Genomic DNA, 17,578 nt, shown 5'->3' on the forward strand with positions numbered 1-17,578 from the left:
AGAAATTACAGATTTCTCTACTTTGCTTACTACTGTGAGAATTCGAGCTTTGACCAAAGGAACCAGAAGGAGGTGGCCAAGTGGATAGGGAAACTGTTGGCTCACTCTCTGAAGAGAAGTGGCAGAGGAATTTCAGAATGCGCTAGGGAAGATCAGGACTTTTCTCTCCCCACCAACTCATTTCACAAACTTCTTTTTCTTTCCCATGAGGAAATAGTGCAGAAACCTCAACTGTCACTTCAGTAAGGAAGGAGTGCAGTTTCCACTTTAGTTCTCTCCATCTCAACTCCTAATTGGATGAATGCAATACCTGTTTGATTTCCACCTTCTCAGAAGAACCGTTCGTGTGTTTTCCGAGGAATAAGCATCAAGAAGAAGCTCAAGGAGTGAGCAAAGGTATCCGAGAATTTTCACCTGCCTACAGAAACCGTGACAGACAAGTCAGCTCCTAAACTCTGTCATCCAAGTCACTTTTCTTCAGCTGCCAACATCAACGAGTTGCCCAGTGCTCACTCCACTCTGGAGTTGCAGACTCACAATGGCCAGTGGTCAAAAGCCATAGACTTCAGTTGGTGGTGGGATGGCGTCTGGCCCTCCCAACGCTTCACCATAGACAGGATCAGTGTCTATGTTGTAGAGGTGGCTGCCAGGTGGAAGCACATATCCCACTTCCCGAGAATGTGCTCCTGCTGCTCTTCTTTGGGCTTCCACCAGGAGCTTCAGCAGAGTCCTGCACGAAGGCTGATGAATGTCCAACCATGGTCCATGGGAACATGGGGAGGAAGCCCTTTCTGGAAGTGAAGAGCCAAACCCTTGTGAGAATGTCCTGTGGGGTAGCATCTTTCAGCCTCTCTCCTCCTGTCCCCAGTGCTTTCTGACATCTGCTCTCATCAAAGTCAAAAACATTGTTCATCTTCTCCCATTTTTATGGAGCCCTTCCTAATATACTATAAATGTAAACTCAAAAATCAGCATTCCTACTCCATTATCTGCTTATTTTCTTCTAAGAATTAACACACACACACACATATATACTTTACATATTTGCTTGTTTGTTTCACCTACTTGAATTTGATCCATTTTGTTTACTCTTTCATATTGAAAACCTAGAATAGTGTCCACCAATGGCAGAGGATAAATAGTCAATGAATTAATGAGACACCAAATTCCTTTAGCATGCCTGGAAACTTTCCTAACTATTTTCCATCTTTATGATGTTGCATTCTGCCTTCACTTTCCCCAAAATCTCACTGTTCTCATGGCTCTGTCATTAATAACTTGCTTCTCTCATTTCTTCCTTTAGAAGCTCATCATTTAGAAGACACTGTTCATAAGGCATCTGAGCCAGGCTGTGACATACTAGACTGTTTTTTTTTCTTTTGGATGCATACAAAACATAAGAAGTTGGCATACATGTTTCACAAGCACAAAGCTGATATGCACATCCCTTGAATAACCAGGAGAGGTGACTTCCACTTCATAACATTTCAGTGAGAGGCTTTTCCGTGTTTCAGAAATCACGCCATCTATATCTACCATGAGGGCCCATATTTGTCTAGTGAACTAGAAGAAGGAGCAACTGATGGTGAATTCATAAGCCTTAAGGATTCTTGAAAAGATATCTCAACCTTTGGTGGTGATAGCAATTGTAGGGCTGTGTCGTATGGGAAAGTCCTACCTCATGAATTGTCTTTCTGGACAGAACAGTGGTGAGTGTGACCCTGGGGCAGATTCAAGTGATAGGACAAGCTGATGACAACTTCTCTAAGGACATCTTAGGAAGAGCCTCATCCCTCCCACTGAAGAACAGTTCTCCTTTACCTCACACTTATAATCTCAAATCTAGCCACAAAATCTCCCTCTTTTCCTATTAACAAAGAGCTTGCCAACCTATGCAGGGATCCACCCTACTATTCTTCCTGATCCCATCTACTCTCACCTGCTCAGGAGCAGAACGCTAGCAAGTACTCCCTTCCTTTCTTCTGCATCATTCTCCGAAGTTACACACTCATCCCAAGAAGCACACAAGTAGAGTTTAATGTGTCTTTTTAAAAAGTGGGCGAACAGAACGATACACAGTAGGATGCCTGTGCATAGATGCAGTATCCAAATTGCAGTATTTTCCAGATTTTGTTATTTATTTATTTAGCTTCTTAACAGAAAATATTTAATAAATTCTCACCACTGTAGCATATAGTGTAAAGTATAAATGTTTTATAAGGTTCAGAAATACAAAGTAGACACTACCCAGATCAAGAAGTAAACCTTACCAACACTGCAAAACCCATTTCACACCCTCTCACATCATCCCTAAAACTCACCAATATTTTGGCTTTCAGGGCATGTTTCTTTCTTGATTCTTCCATACTTCTTCCACTCTATACCCCAATGTGAATTCCAGAAAACAACTTCTTTTGAATTATATAGAAAGGGAATTATAGTGTATGTATTATTGGTGTCTTGCTTCTTTTGCTCAAAAATAAGTTAAAAGTTTCCTCTAATTGTCACATGTATTTTTGGTCATTCATTTGCACTATTTTATGCTGTATTGTTATTTCATTACATTATTTTCCCATTTTGTGACTGATGAGCATTGGTGTTATTTGCTGTTTTAACCTTTAATGAATAACGTTGCCAAGAATATTGCTTATTCATATCCTGGTGCACAAGTGCACAAACTTCCCTTATACCACATAGCCGGAAATGGAATTTCTGAATGAAACACTGTGTGTGTTTAGTTTTTCTAAGTAATATTAATCAGCTTTTCAAACTTTATTTGCAATTTACCTACTTTTCATCAGTACCTAAGGGTTGCACATATTAACAAAAATTTGGTAACATAACCCAAATTTTTCACTTGTTTATCTGTACACTGTATAGTTGAATGATATCTATCTCACTAGAAATAAGTCACAGCTCCTTGATATTGTATTCCCTATTTGGTAAGCATCTGTTTCTTCCTACTAAGTTGTCTCTTTTTCTTTGCATTGACTGTTAGGACAATATTACCATGATACTATTTGGTGCTTCTATCTTTAAAGTCTGTTTTCCCATATATACAGTTTTCTCCTTCCTCTCTGGCTGATAGACCCAGTACCATTATGGATTGAAAGTTAATTTATTAATCCCTGAAGATCCCAAGGGATCTCTCTCTCTCTCTCTCTCTCTCTCTCTCTCTCTCTCTCTCTCTCTCTCCACCCCCCTTTCTTTACCATTTCTATTCTTCCAATTCCTCATACACAAGAATTTGCCTTCATCATTCTTTTAGGGAAATTCTTGAATATCAGTAGAAAAGATATATTTCCTAACAGGATCAAATAAATTAATAGGTTGTTTCTGAGGTATTTTTTGAAAACCCTATGGGACAAATATAATACAGGAGCTTTCAATGGTATTGCTTTTAATTTCTACTCAAGCTAGCATGAGGTAACAATGAGATAATTTCCCAGTGCAATGTTAACAAAATCCGTTAAATTTTGATCCTAAAATACTTTAACCATCTGAACTATGACTCTCCACCTCCCATGACATAGAAAGAAAAGAAATAATGATATTCACTCATAGTTAAGCTCCATGAACAGGAACGGGTCACTGCTGCTCTCTGTTGTGGGTGACTTGCATTGCTTTGCTGATACCTCACATGACTGAGAGTGATGATTTCTCACTACATGTCATAGTTTCTACATTTGGCAGCACTGGGCATGAGCTGTCTCTGTATTAAACAGCAAACAATCAGCTCCAACCACAAGGCAGAAAAGTGCAGACAATGTGCCCTCTTTAAGGAACTCACACAGGGTGGGAAATTGATGCCCTAATCATCCTGTACTGTGAACCTCTAGGAACATTATGACATCTATTTCTATTCAAAGTTGAAAGAAGGAAGTATTGCCATAAGACAGGTGGGCAAAACCTTGGACTGTTAGGTAAGATAGATCACACAACAGTTCTAGGAACTGGTCCTGAAATCCTCTGAACAGTGGATTTAAGCCTTTGAAAAGAAAAGCCAATAGGTATCATTCCTGGTTCCCTTCAGTTATATCCCACTGATAAAGCAAAGAACATAGAGCTCATTGTTTGCTTAAAATGGAGTAAGAAAAGGAATAAAATAAGGGAGGGAAGGGGAGTAAAAAAACCATCAAAAGCCAATATACCTTTACAAGTCCTGGGAGGACACATATGATGCTCTCACAGATGTGAAAGTCAATTTTCATCATTATGATAAGTCAGGCACAAAGATAAAACAGTTATTTTGCTTTCAGTTTTGGAAGTTTCATTCCGTGATCAATTGACCCCAATGCTTTTCAGCCTGTGGTAAGACAGCACACAAGCCAGGGAACACACAGCAGAGTAATCATGCTCTTCATGGTTAGCCAGAGAGGAAAAAATAAAAGAGGAAAAGACCCAGATCCTATAAGCTACTTCAAGGGCATACCATTACTAACCTGAAGACTCCCTACTAGGCCCACCTCTTAAAATTTCTACCCTCTCTCATTAGCACTACACAGGGGACCAATATTTTATCAAAAGTGGTTTTGGGGACTATCCCAGATCCTAACTATAGCATCCAGTCATGAGGTAATTGAAGAGCATTTAACATAGCATTTAAAATTGCACAGGAATGGTAAAAGGCACTAATAAGAAGTGAGAAAACACTCTGTGATGACTAGGTAGATATTAGCACAATTATACTCTGAAGAGACAAAGAGTGGATGCCAAGACATGGCAAATAGCAAAACTATTGGATAGAGATACATGGAAGGAACTATGCCTTGAGGTAGAACCAGGCCCTTGGGACCCTGTGGTACAGCAGCATGGAATCGGGGGGACACATGCCTAGTTTGTGGGTCCGCTGCTGTTGCTTCCCACTGTTTGAATTCTAACAGAAGATATAAAGCACTGAGCTCTTTAGGGTCAGATAAAAGTACATAGGTTAACAGAGTTTATACTAGCTCCGTAGCATGACATACATTGAGCATTTGGAAGAATAACATGAATAAAGAGGCACAACATGCTTCTTGAGAAAGTTTTTAATACACACTGGATTAATTATCCTTCTGAAATGGTAGCTCACACTTTCCTTGCCGTTTGCTAAATATTTCTACCATATTACCCAATGTAACTCCTGATTGCAATCTCTGCTGTGACTGTTTGTTGATTCTGCTTTTCCCTTTCAGGATTTCCCCTCGGATCCACTGTGAGGTCTCAAACCAAGGGCATCTGGATGTGGTGTCTGCCCCACCCCACCAAGCCAAACCACACACTGGTCCTTCTGGACACCGAGGGCCTGGGTGATATAGAAAAGGTGAGGCAAAGGATCTTCTCTGCTCTTGATTATCCATTTGCTGTCAAATTTTTCACCTCAATTCAATTTCTGTGACACAATCCTATAAGCGGCAAATCCAATCATGAATCATGAAACTAAACTCCATTTCCTCAAACTTCCGTAGTAACTATAACTGCTTGATTTTTTTTATGATGTAATTTCATAAATATATACTAGCAGCTTACATCCAGGGCTCTGTGCTCAGTATTGCAGACATTACAGCAAAAAAGTAAAGATCCAAGAGATGGGTATGGAGATAAGATATATACAGTGTGATCAGTGCAAGTTAACAGATGCAGAAAGTGGTAAGTTTATCCAGTCTTTCCATTAGGGAATGCTCCATGGCAAAAGCTGTGACAATAGGATCAAGGAGATAAACTAGCTAAGGTGCATGGGTTTGATGGGTTGATGATAAGAATCATGAAAATGAGGTTTCAGTAAAGGAATCTGTTAAAATCTTCAGTTTCATACTAAGGATTTGATCCAGATCTCTGAGCTCTGGAGTTGAATTCTGTACTGACTAAAAGCATAAGCTAAACCCACTAAATATATTTCAAATTAGGAAAGTTATGGTATTTTGTCTTTCTAGTATGAGTCACAATGTCTTCTCACAGTTTGTATTAGTCTAAATTGAAAGCAGCAGCAGTAGATCCTTGGCTTCCTTTACTGCAAAATGGGGATGGGAGGAAGGCACATACTTAGAACATAATCCACTTACTTTGTATACTTGTATGAAAATAGAACAATGTACCCTATTGAAATTTTTTAAAGAAGGGGGGTAGGAAGAATGAAGGAGAATGATGCAAAAGATGAATCTAATTAAAATACATTGTAAGCACATATGTAAATGTTCCAATGAAATCCCCTGTACAACTAATATATGCTAATAAAAGATAGCATAAAATTAAATTAAATTAAAAAATAAATTGTGAAATTAAAAATTGTCTTACAGATCTTACAGATCTCAGTTATCATCAAAATGTAACCCAAATGGACTGCTTTTAACAGAATATAGATACAATTACTATAGTTTAGAGACTATGTCCCATTTCTGACATGAGATGGCAATATGAGAAAGGACTTTCTGACATTTTATTTTTATTTATTTATCGTAGTTCTTGGGTTTGACTCAGAGCCTACTACTTGAGACACTCCACAAACCTTTTTTGTGATGGGAGTTTTTGAGGTAGTGTCTTGCAAACTAATTTGCCCAGGAAGGCTTTAATCCTGATCTCTGCCTTCTGAATAGGATTACAAGCGTGATATTTTATTTTGTTTTTTGTTTTGTATTTTTGAGTTGCACACTTTTTAAAAAATTTTTATTTTATTCATATGTGCATACAATGTTTGGGTCATTTCACCCACCTTCCCCCTGCCCCTCCCTTACCCCCGCCCAGTTCCCTTCCTTACCTCCCCTTACCCCTCGCTGCCAGGCAGAAACTATTCTGCCCTTATCTCTAATTTTGTTGAAGAGAGAGTAAGAACAATAATAGGAAGGACCAAGGGTTTTTGATAGTTGAGATAAGGGTAGCTATACAGGCAGTTGACTTGCATTGATTTCCTGCACATGTGTGTTATCTTCTAAGTTAATTCTTCTCGAACTAACCTTTTCTCTAGTTCCTGGCCCCTTCTCCTATTGGCCTCAGTTGCTTTAAAGTATCTGCTTTAGTTTCTCTGCGTTGAGGGCAACAAATGCTATCTAGTTTTTTGGGTGTCTTACCTATCCTCATACCTTCCTTGTGTGTTCTAGCTTTATCATGTGATCCAGTTCAATCCCCTTGCTGTGTTTGCCCTTGATCTAATGTCTGAATATGAGGGAGAACATATGATTTTTGGTCTTTTGGGCCAGGCTAACCTCACTCAGAACGATGTTCTCCAATTCCATCCACTTACCGGCAAATGATAATATTTTGTTCTTCTTCATGGCTGCATAAAATTCCATTGTGTATAAATCCCACATTTTCTTAATCCATTCGTCAGTATTGGGGCATCTTGGCTGTTTCCATAAGTTGGCTATTGTGAATAGTGCTGCAATAAACATGGGTGTGCAGGTGCCTCTGGAGTAACCTGTGTCACATTCTTTTGGGTATATCCCCAAGAGTGGTATTGTTGGATGATATGGTAGATCAATGTTTAGATTTTTAAGTAGCCTCCAAATTTTTTTCCAGAGTGGTTGTACTAGTTTACATTCCCACCAACAGTGTAAGAGGGTTCCTTTTTCCCCACATCCTCACCAACACCTTTTGTTAGTGGTGTTGCTATTGAAGGCTATTCTAACAGGGGTGAGGTGGAATCTTAGTGTGGTTTTAATTTCCATTTCCCTAATTGCTAGAGATGGTGAGCATTTTTTCATGTGTTTTTTGACCATTTGAATTTCTTCTTTTGAGAAAGTTCTGTTTAGCTCACTTGTCCATTTCTTTATTGGTTCATTAATTTTGGGAGAATTTAGTTTTTTAAGTTCCCTAAATATTCTGGTTATCAGTCCTTTATCTGATGTGTAGCTGGCAAGTATTTTCTCCCACTCTGTGGGTGGTCTCTTCAGTTTAGAGGCCATTTCTTTTGTTGAGCAGAAGCTTTTTAGTTTCATGAAGTCCCATTTATCTATGCTATCTCTTAGTTGCTGAGCTGCTGAGGTTCCATTGAGAAAGTTCTTGCCTATACCTATTAATTCCAGAGTATTTCTTACTCTTTCCTGTACCAACTTTAGAGTTTGGGGTCTGATATTAAGATCCCTGAACAATTTTGAGTTAATATTGGTATAGGTTGATAAACATGGATCTAGTTTCAGTTTTTTGCAGACTGCTAACCAGTTTTCCCAGTGGTTTTTGTGAAGAGGCTGTATTTTCTCCATTGTATATTTTTAGCTCCTTTGTCAAAGACAAGTTGGTTATAGTTGTGTGGCTTCATATCTGGGTCCTCTATTCTGTTCCACTGGTCTTCATGTCTGTTTTTGTGCCAGTATCATGCTGTATTTATTGCTATTGCTTTGTAATATAGTTTGAAGTTGGATATCGTGATACCTCCAGCGTTGTTCTTTTTACTGAGTATTACCTTGGCTATTCGTGGCCACTTGTGTTTCCATATAAATTTAACAGTAGATTTTTAAATCTCTTTAATGAATGTCATTAGGATTTTGCTGGGATATGCGTTAACATGTGGATTACTTTTGGGAGTATAGACATTTTTACTATGTTGATTCTACCAATCCATGAGCATGGGAGATCTCTCCATTTTCTATAGTCTTCCTCAATCTCTTTCTTCAGAAGCTTATAGTTTTCCTTGTAGAGGTCGTTCACATCCTTTGTTAAGTTTACACCTAGATATTTGATTTTTTTTGAGACTATAGTAAATGGAATTGTTTTCATATGTTCTTTCTCAGTTTGTTCATTATTAATGTATAGAAATGCTAATGATTTTTCTATGTTGATTTTATATCCTGCTACCTTGCTAAAGCTCTTGATGGTGTCTAGGAATTTTTGAGTAGAGTTTTTTGAGTCTTTAAGTTATAGGAACATATCATTTGCAAATAGGAATATTTTGACACCTTCTTTACCTATTTGTATTCCTTTTATTCCTTCTTCTTGCCTACTTGCTCTGGATAGGAATTCCAGTACTAGGTTGAATAGGAGTGGAGATAGTGGACATCCTTGTCTAGTGCCTGACTTTAGAGGGAATGGTTTCAGTTTTTCTCCGTTAAGTATAATGATGGTGTAGGTTTGTCATATATAGCTTTTATAATGTTGAGGTACTTTCCTTCTATTCCTAGTTTTCTTAAAGCTTTTATCATGAAATTGTGTTGGATCTTATCAAAGGCTTTTTCTGCATCTATTGAGATGATCAAGTGGTTTTTGTCTTTGCTCTGTTAATGTGGTTTACTACATTTATTGATTTACATACCTTGAACTACCCTTGCATTCCTGGGATGAAGCCTACTTGGTCGTGGTGAATAATATTTTTGATGTGTTGTTGAATTCAGTTTGCCATTATTTTGTTGAGGATTTTTGCATCAATGTTCATTAAGGAGATTGGCCTATAGTTCTCCTTTTTGGAGGTGTCTTTGCCTGGTTTCAGGATAAGTGTAATACTGGCTTCATAAAATGTGTTAGTCAGCTTTCCTTCCCTTTCTATTTTGTGGAACAGTTTAAGGAGGGTTGGTATCAGTTCTTCTTTAAAGGTCTGATAGAATTCAGCAGAGAATCCATCAGGTCCTGGACTTTTCTTTTTTGGGAGACTCTTGATTGCTGCTTCAATTTCATTTTGTCTTGTAGATCTATTCAGGTGATTAATATTCTCTTGGTTCAGATTTGGATGATCATATGTATCTGGAAATCTATCCATTTCTTTAAGATTTTCAAATTTATTTGAATATAGGTTCTTGAAGTAGTCTCTGATGATTTCCTGGACTTCCATGGTGTTTGCTGTTATCTCCCCTTTTGCATTCTTGATTCTATTAATTTGGGGTTTTTTTCTCTCCTCATTTTGTCAGGTTTACCAGGGGTCTGTCAATCTTGTTTATTTTTTCAAAGGACCAACTTTTTGTTTCATTAATTCTTTGTATGGTTTTTTTGGTTTCTATTTCATTCATTTCAGCTCTTATTTTTATTATTTCTCTCCTTCTATTTGTTTTGGGATTTGCTTGTTCTTGATTTTCTAGGAATTTGAGATGAATCACTAGGTCATTGATTTGAAATCTTTCAGTCTTTTTAATATATGCACTCATGGCTATAAACTTTCCTCCCACGACTGCCTTTGCTGTGTCCCATAGGTTCCAGTAGGTTGTGTTTTCATTTTCATTGACTTCCAGGAACTTTTTAATTTCCTCTTTTATTTCATCAATGACCCATTGTTCATTAAGCAATGAGTTATTCAGTTTCCAGCTGTTTGCATGTTTTTTGTCTTTATTTTTGTTGTTGAGTTCTAGTTTTATTGCATTGTGATCAGATAGAATGAATGGTATAATTTCTATTTTCTTGTATAGGCTGAGGCATGCTTTGTGCCCTAGGATATGATCTATTTTGGAGCATGTTCCATGGGCTGCTGAGAAGAATGTATATTGTGTAGAATTTCGATGAAATGTTCTGTAGACATCAACTGGGTCCATTTGATCTATGGTATATTTTAGATCTAGGATTTCTTTTTGAGTTTTTGTTTGGATGACTTATCTTTTGATGATAATGGGGTGTTAAAGTGTCCCATGATCACTGTGTTGGCGTTAATATATGCTTTTAGGTCCTTCATGGTGTGTTTGATGAAATTGGGTGTATTGACATTGGGTGCATATAGGTTGATAATTGTTATTTCCTTTTGGTCTATTTCCCCTTTTATTAGTATGGAATGTCCTTACTTATCTCATTTGATCAATGTAAATTTGAAGTCTACTTTGTCAGAGGTAAATATTGCTACTCCTGCCTGTTTTCGGGGGCCATTGGCTTGGTAAATCTTTTCCAGCCTTTCATCCTAAGCCTATGCTTATTTCTGTCGGTGAGATGGGTCTCCTGTAAGCAACAAATTGTTGGATCTTTCCTTTTAATCCAATTCATCAAAAGGTGCCTTTTGATGGGGAATTAAGTCCATTAACATTAAGTGTTAGTACTGATAGGTATGTAGTGATTCCTGTCATTTAGTTGTCTTAGTTGTTTGAAGGTTTGATTGTGTGTACCTAAATCGAGGTTACTCTCTACTTTCTTGCTTTTTCTTTTCCTGTAGTTTGGTGCTGCCTGCCCTTTCATGGTTATGTTGGGTTTCACTTTCTGTGTGCAGAATCCCTTGCAGAATCTTTTGTAGTGGTGGCATTGTGGTCACATATTGTTTTAGTTTCTGCTTATCATGGAAGACTTTTATTGCTCCATCTATTTTGAATGATAGTTCTGCTGAGTAGAGTATCCTAGGGTTGAAGTTATTTTCATTCAGTGCCCGGACGATCTCACCCCAAGCTCTTTTTGCTTTTAATGTTTCTGTTGAGAAGTCTGCTGTGATTTTGATGGGTTTACCTTTGTATGTTATTTGTTTTTTTCTCTCTTATAGCCTTCAATATTCTTTCTCGAGTCTTTGTTGTTTTAATGACAATATGCTGTGGGGTGGTTCTATTTTGATCTGGTCTGTTTGGTGTTCTGCAGGCCTCTTGCATCTGTATGGGCTTAGATTTCTCTAGATTTGGGAAATTTTCTGTAATTATTTTGTTGAATATATTGTGTGTTCCCTTTGCTTGCACCTCTTCTCCTTCTTCAATGCCCATGATTCTCAGGTTTGGTCTTTTGGTGGAGTCAGTGAGTTCTTGCATTTTCTTTTCACAGGTCTTGAGTTGTTTAAGTAATAGTTCTTCAGTTTTTCCTTTAATTACCATTTCTTCTTCAAATTCTGACATTCTGTCTTCTGTTTGTTCTATTCTGCTGGATTGGCCTTCCATTTTGTTTTGCAAATCTGTTTCATTCTTTTTTCTGAGGTTTTCCATATCCTGAGTCCCTTCCTCTTTAATGTTGTCTATTTTCGTCCTGAGTTCATTTATCTCTTTATCAATCATGTTCTTTGTTTCACTTTGGTGTTTATACAGTGCTTCTATTGTTTCTTTTATTTCTTCTTGTGCTTTCTCAAATTCTCGGTTTTTGCTGTCTTGGAATTTCTTGAGTTTCTCCTGTACATTTTGGTTGACCATATCCAGTATCATCTCTATAAAATTCTCATTGATTATTTGGATGATTTCTTCTTTCAGATTATTCTTGTGGGCTTCATTGGGTTCTTTGGCATAGTTCATCTTCATTTTGTTGGAGTCTGGATCTGAGTATCTGTTTTCTTCATTTCCCTCTGGTTCCTGTACTAATTTTTTGCTGTGGGGAAACTGGTTTCCCTGTTTTTTCTGTCTTCCCATCATTGCCCTTGGTGTTGTTACTGTCCCTGTACTGTGTGCAATTAAGTATTTTCTAGCTTGTAATAATAACAATGGTGATATTTAGAATGGAAGGGTAAGAGGAGAGGGAAAGCAAAGAAGGTAAAGAAAAAGGGAAAGACAAATAAACAAACTAGTAAAACAAACAAACAAAAAAACAGTGTCCAAGTTATAAACAGGGAGAGATAGTGTACTAGTCAACAGTAAGCTAAACAGGCATTAGAGAGACAGATAGAGGATAAAAAAAAGAAAAATATCTCCAAGTTCAAATGCAATAAAGTTTCAGTCTTAATAATTTTGGTGTTAGTCCCTCAGCCTCCAATCCTGGAGACTGTGTCTCAGGAGTAGTTCTGTCATTGTCTCATCAAAGTGGAATCATTGTCACTGGAAATCTTGAGTTTCCTGTGTCCCAAACCATGTCCTTGAGGTTCAGAATGTGTGGCAAGGCTATGGTTCTTGGGGTAGGGGGGTTGTCAATTTTTTTTGTTTGTTTCTGAAAAGGAATGTGGAAAAGTAGATGCTGATGCTATACGTACAAATGCATTGTTTTAATTAAAATTTCTATTTGCTATTTTTTTTTGTAGGGCAGGAGTATGAAATCAGGGCTTTGTGCTTGCAAAGTAGGCACTCTACCACTTGAACTAATTTGCTCTGGGTTTTGTTAGTGGTGGTTTTGCTTTGTTTTGTTTTGTTTCTTGGAGATTATATCTCGCAAACCATTGCCCAGTCTGGGCTCAAACTGTGATCCTCCTTATTTCAGCTTTCCAAGTAGCTAGACTTACAGGCATAAACTACCAGTGACCAACCATGTATGAACATTTATTAAAGATGAATACATCAAGAAAAACAAACTAATATGCTGAAGACATAAGAACAAACTACCACTAAGGTACCTGCAAAATGAATCCTGCAAGATGAAGAGAAATCCCATAGGATCAGTTTTTCTCAGTGAGAACATAGCAGATATTTTATGAATAGACACCAGTCAGAAAATAAACAAAAAGCAATGAATCCCATGCAATTTTCTTGAGAAAAAAATTTCAAGAGGATTGGTAGCCTTTGTAATTATGGAGTCCCCATCCTAAGAAGGGGCAATGCTTGATTCAGTACTCCCTGTTGCTGTCTTCAAATTTCTGAAATATTTTCTCCAGGGGACTTGCATTTTCATATGGGATTACAAGTTACTTAATTTACTTTCTTTGTCTAATAAGCTTTTTCATTTTATTTAAATGAGAAAGATTTTTCCAGGAAGTCATAAAATCAATTGGTTACAATCAGTAATTTAATTTTGTAATGAGAATTTAAGAATCACCAAAGAAAGTATGTACAAAGAAAGCACTGGTTATTAAACAAAAGTTGATTCAGAGAACATGAAAGGAAGCATAGAAGGTAGGAATGGGGGAAAGGAAAAGAAGACAAACTTTAGGATAAATAGAACTTTTGTGATTTTTATAATGCTAGTCCTAAAAGCTTGCATGCACAATGTGTGAGAACCTTCTGTTTATTCCCTAACTACATGTCATTCAGGACTGGTAAAAACCTACTTGGATGCCATCAACAGTGGAACAGTACCTTGTTTGGAGAACAAAGTGACCACCCTATCCTAGCGTGAGAATTCACCTGCTGTGCAGAAGGCAGCCAACCATTACAGTTGAGCAGATGATGCAGAGATTGGGGCCCCCCACAGACACGCTCCAGGAGCTACTGGACTTGCATGCAGCCTGCAAGAGGGAATCCATTTTGGTGTTCATGGAACTCTCCTTCAAGGGTGACAACCAGGAGTTCCAAAAGAGGGTGGTGGTAAAATACACTTTAGCATTTACTTATCCTGACACCTTACCTTCCGGAATGAGGCTTAGCTTCCACTCTCTTCATCCCAAGGTTCACATACTTTTCATAATAGAGAGAACCTAAATTTTTCTTGGCAAGAGGGCTCTTCAGTCTATAGTCCACCCTTTCTCTAAAATACATTATTTTTATTGCACAAAATGAATTATCTTGTGCTTAGCAGCTTCAAACATCATTTGTACAAAAGCTCACCATCTTTAAGTCCTTTCTTTCTTGTCTTTCTGATTTCCTTTTCTGCTGCAACCAGATAACACTGGTATTTTAGAGGGCTCACATGATTAGGAATGCCCAACAGGGTCCTCTCCATTCAACCTATATTATAACAGAATGCAATCACAGGATTAATAGCCATCTTATTCACAGACCCAGGGATGACAAAGGGTGTGGATGCCCACCAAGAGAGAGAACTCTCAAGGACATCTGAAATCACCTCTCCAGAGGCACCCTCACTGAAAGTCTGTCTCTCACTCTAACTGGACCTGTCCTGAAGGTGACAAAATTATGTTAATTCATATGGAGGGAATCCAGCTGGAATATAATTTATAAGTACAAATAAACAAAAAGCATCTCTTCCAGTATCCTCACACTTCAATCACTGAAAGAAATCTTGGAGGGTTCAAAACTATTCACATTTAACTCCTTGATGAGTTGGTTTCACATGTGTATATTTTCATCCATACTAACCCACATTTTCAAGGAAATTTTACTTCCAGACAAAACTGAAAATTTTCCTGTTCATTGTCTGGGATTGTGTCCCTATTAATCATCCTATATAGATCACATATTGCCCAGCTATGTCATTTTTACAAGTGTTAAGCCTGAAACCATGGGAGATGATAGAATTGACCAGAACGGGAGTAAAGTAAGTTCCCTGGCTCCTTCCCAATGCTCCAGTCCATTATGAGGCCTTTGTCCTGCTCCTTCCAAGGGGATCACTGTAGGGCCCTCCTCTAACAGCCTCTGTCTGTTGTCTTTCCCTAAATCACCTTGGCAGGGCACCACATAGAAAAAGAAGGAAGGTTTTGTGAAGAAGAATGAAGAGGTATCCCTCAAATACTGCCAGGATGAGCTGAAGAAGCTTTCAAAGCCCCTGATGGAAATCATTTCCAGAGAAATGTTCTCTGTTCCTTGAGGCCATAGTCTGTACTTAGAAGCCAAGATGAAGGTAAAGCAGCACTACCAGCTAGTGATCAGGAAAGGAGTGAAGGTGAGGAATAGGGGGAGATGGAGGATTAACCTCAGAGTGTAGTTTTTCTCCTTCTGAAAATTTATGACCATAGCATCCCTTGTGAAATGAAAGCAGAATATGGAGATATGTTGACAGTTTTCATTTTTTATCTACTAGTATTAGACACTCTTGCAAGGCAGGCACTCTACCCCTTGAGCTACTCTGCTAGCTCTAGACACTCTTAAATATATCAGAAATATTTCTTCCCAAAGAGGATTTAGAATCAGTAATGCAGGGGAAACAAACCATTTCTTTTCTTTACCAAAACAGGTGGGATATGTTAGGGCTAGGGGTATAGCTCAAGTGTTAGAATGCTTGTCTGGCATAGCCCTGAATTCTATTCTCAGCACTTTCAGAAAAAAGGAGTATGTTTATGCTATGCACAATAAATACATAGAAAATGAAAGATAGGATCTTGCTTCAGGTGGAAAAAACAATAGCCACTTAGCTTGGTGTGATGATGTTTGTCAAAAGACAACATAACTGGTATGTACCGAAAGAAACAATGAGGATGGTGAGGAGCATTGTAGTTAATAAGCATTCTGCATTCACTTCCTATACCAGTATAGTTTCAGGTGATCTTGTTGGATCACCAATTTAAATCTCAGAAAAATATAAAGTAGCTATTGCTCTCTTTCACATTCATGTGGTAGAGAAATTTAGTGCTTAGGTGGGTGATCTTTTTTTTTTATTCATATGTGCATACAAGGCTTTGGGTCATTTCTCCCCCCTGCCCCCACCACCTCCCTTACCACCCACTCTGCCCCCTCCCTCTCCTCCCCACCCCCTCAATACCCAGCAGAAACTATTTTGTCCTTATTTCTAATTTTGTTGTAGAAAGAGTATAAACCATGATAGGAAGGAACTAGGGTTTTTGCTGTTTGAGATAAGGATAGCTATACAGGGAGTTGACTCACATTAATTTCCTGTGCATGTGTGTTACCTTCTAGGTTAATTCTTTTGATCTCACCTTTTCTCTAGTTCCTGGTCCCCTTTTCCTATTGGCCTCAGTTGCTTTTAAGGTATCTGCTTTAGTTTCTCTGCGTTAAGGGCAGCAAATGCTAGCTAATTTTTTATGTGTCTTACTTATCCTCACCCTTCCCTTGTATGCTCTTGCTTTTATCATGTGCTCAAAGTCTAATCCCATTGTTGTGTTTACCCTTGATCTAATGTCCACATATGAGGGAGAACATACAATTTTTGGTCTTTTGGGCCAGGCTAACCTCACTCAGAATGATATTCTCCAATTCCATCCATTTACCAGCGAATGATAACATTTTGTTCTTCTTCATGGCTGCATAAAATTCCATTGTGTATAGATACCACATTTTCTTAATCCATTCGTTGGTGGGGGGCATCTTGGCTGTTTTCATAACTTGGCTATTGTAAATAGTGCCACAATAAACATGGGTGTGCAGGTGCCTCTGGAGTAACCTGTGTCACATTCTTTTGGGTATATCCCCAAGAGTGGTATTGCTGGATCAAATGGTAGATCAATGTCTAGCTTTTTAAGTAGCCTCCAAATTGTTTTCCAGAGTGGTTAGGTGGGTGATCTTTAAGTTACCTAAGATCAGCTAGCAAGTGCTAGAACAAACAAAGAAGCATTAGAAACTCAAAGCTTTTAATGGAATTTTCATACTGTTTTTTTATAATTGCTGTTCCTTTGTCCACATCCTCAACCAACATTTATTATCTTTTGACTTTTTGATAATGGTCAGTCATCCTAACAGAGATAAGGTGATATCACATTATGGCTTTGATTTGTATTTCACAGATGATTAGTGATGCTGAGCACTTTTACAAATGCCTGTTGACAATTTCTTCTTTTGAAACATGTCTACTCAAGCTTATTGTCCAGTTTTCGATCATGTTAGGGATTTTTTTCTATTGAGTTGTGTGAGTTCCATACATACTTTGGATATTAACCCCTTATCAGATAGATGGCTATGACAAAATTAGTTCACAATACTCAGGAAAGCATAAAAGTAAAAAATAATATCCAATCTTATCAGTAAGCTAGAATAGTGTTAGTGTTAGACTATAGATTGCTCCATATTCATTGTTTTATTATTGGTTTATAATATTTTTATAAATTGATTTTTTTCATGTAGCCTGAATTGAGTATTCTCAACAACATAACCAAACTTACCTATAGATAATAACTAGTTCTTCTGGAAGAAGTTTGGAAAGGCAAGTAGAAAATTTACTTACTTCATATTTTTGGCAAATTATAAATTTTACCAATGCAAAAATGTCCTCCCCATAAAATGTAGACTGGATAGGATACTGTTTTATT

General features: G+C 37.7%; 1 pseudogene; it reads left to right on the forward strand.

The window, feature by feature from the left end:
- Positions 1 to 538: 538 nt before the first annotated feature.
- Positions 539 to 17,578, forward strand: part of LOC141425491 (guanylate-binding protein 1-like) — a 73,314-nt pseudogene continuing 56,274 nt past the window's right edge.

The sequence above is a fragment of the Castor canadensis genome, chromosome 8 (assembly GCF_047511655.1).
Source record: "Castor canadensis chromosome 8, mCasCan1.hap1v2, whole genome shotgun sequence".
Classification (NCBI taxonomy): Eukaryota; Metazoa; Chordata; class Mammalia; order Rodentia; family Castoridae; genus Castor; species Castor canadensis.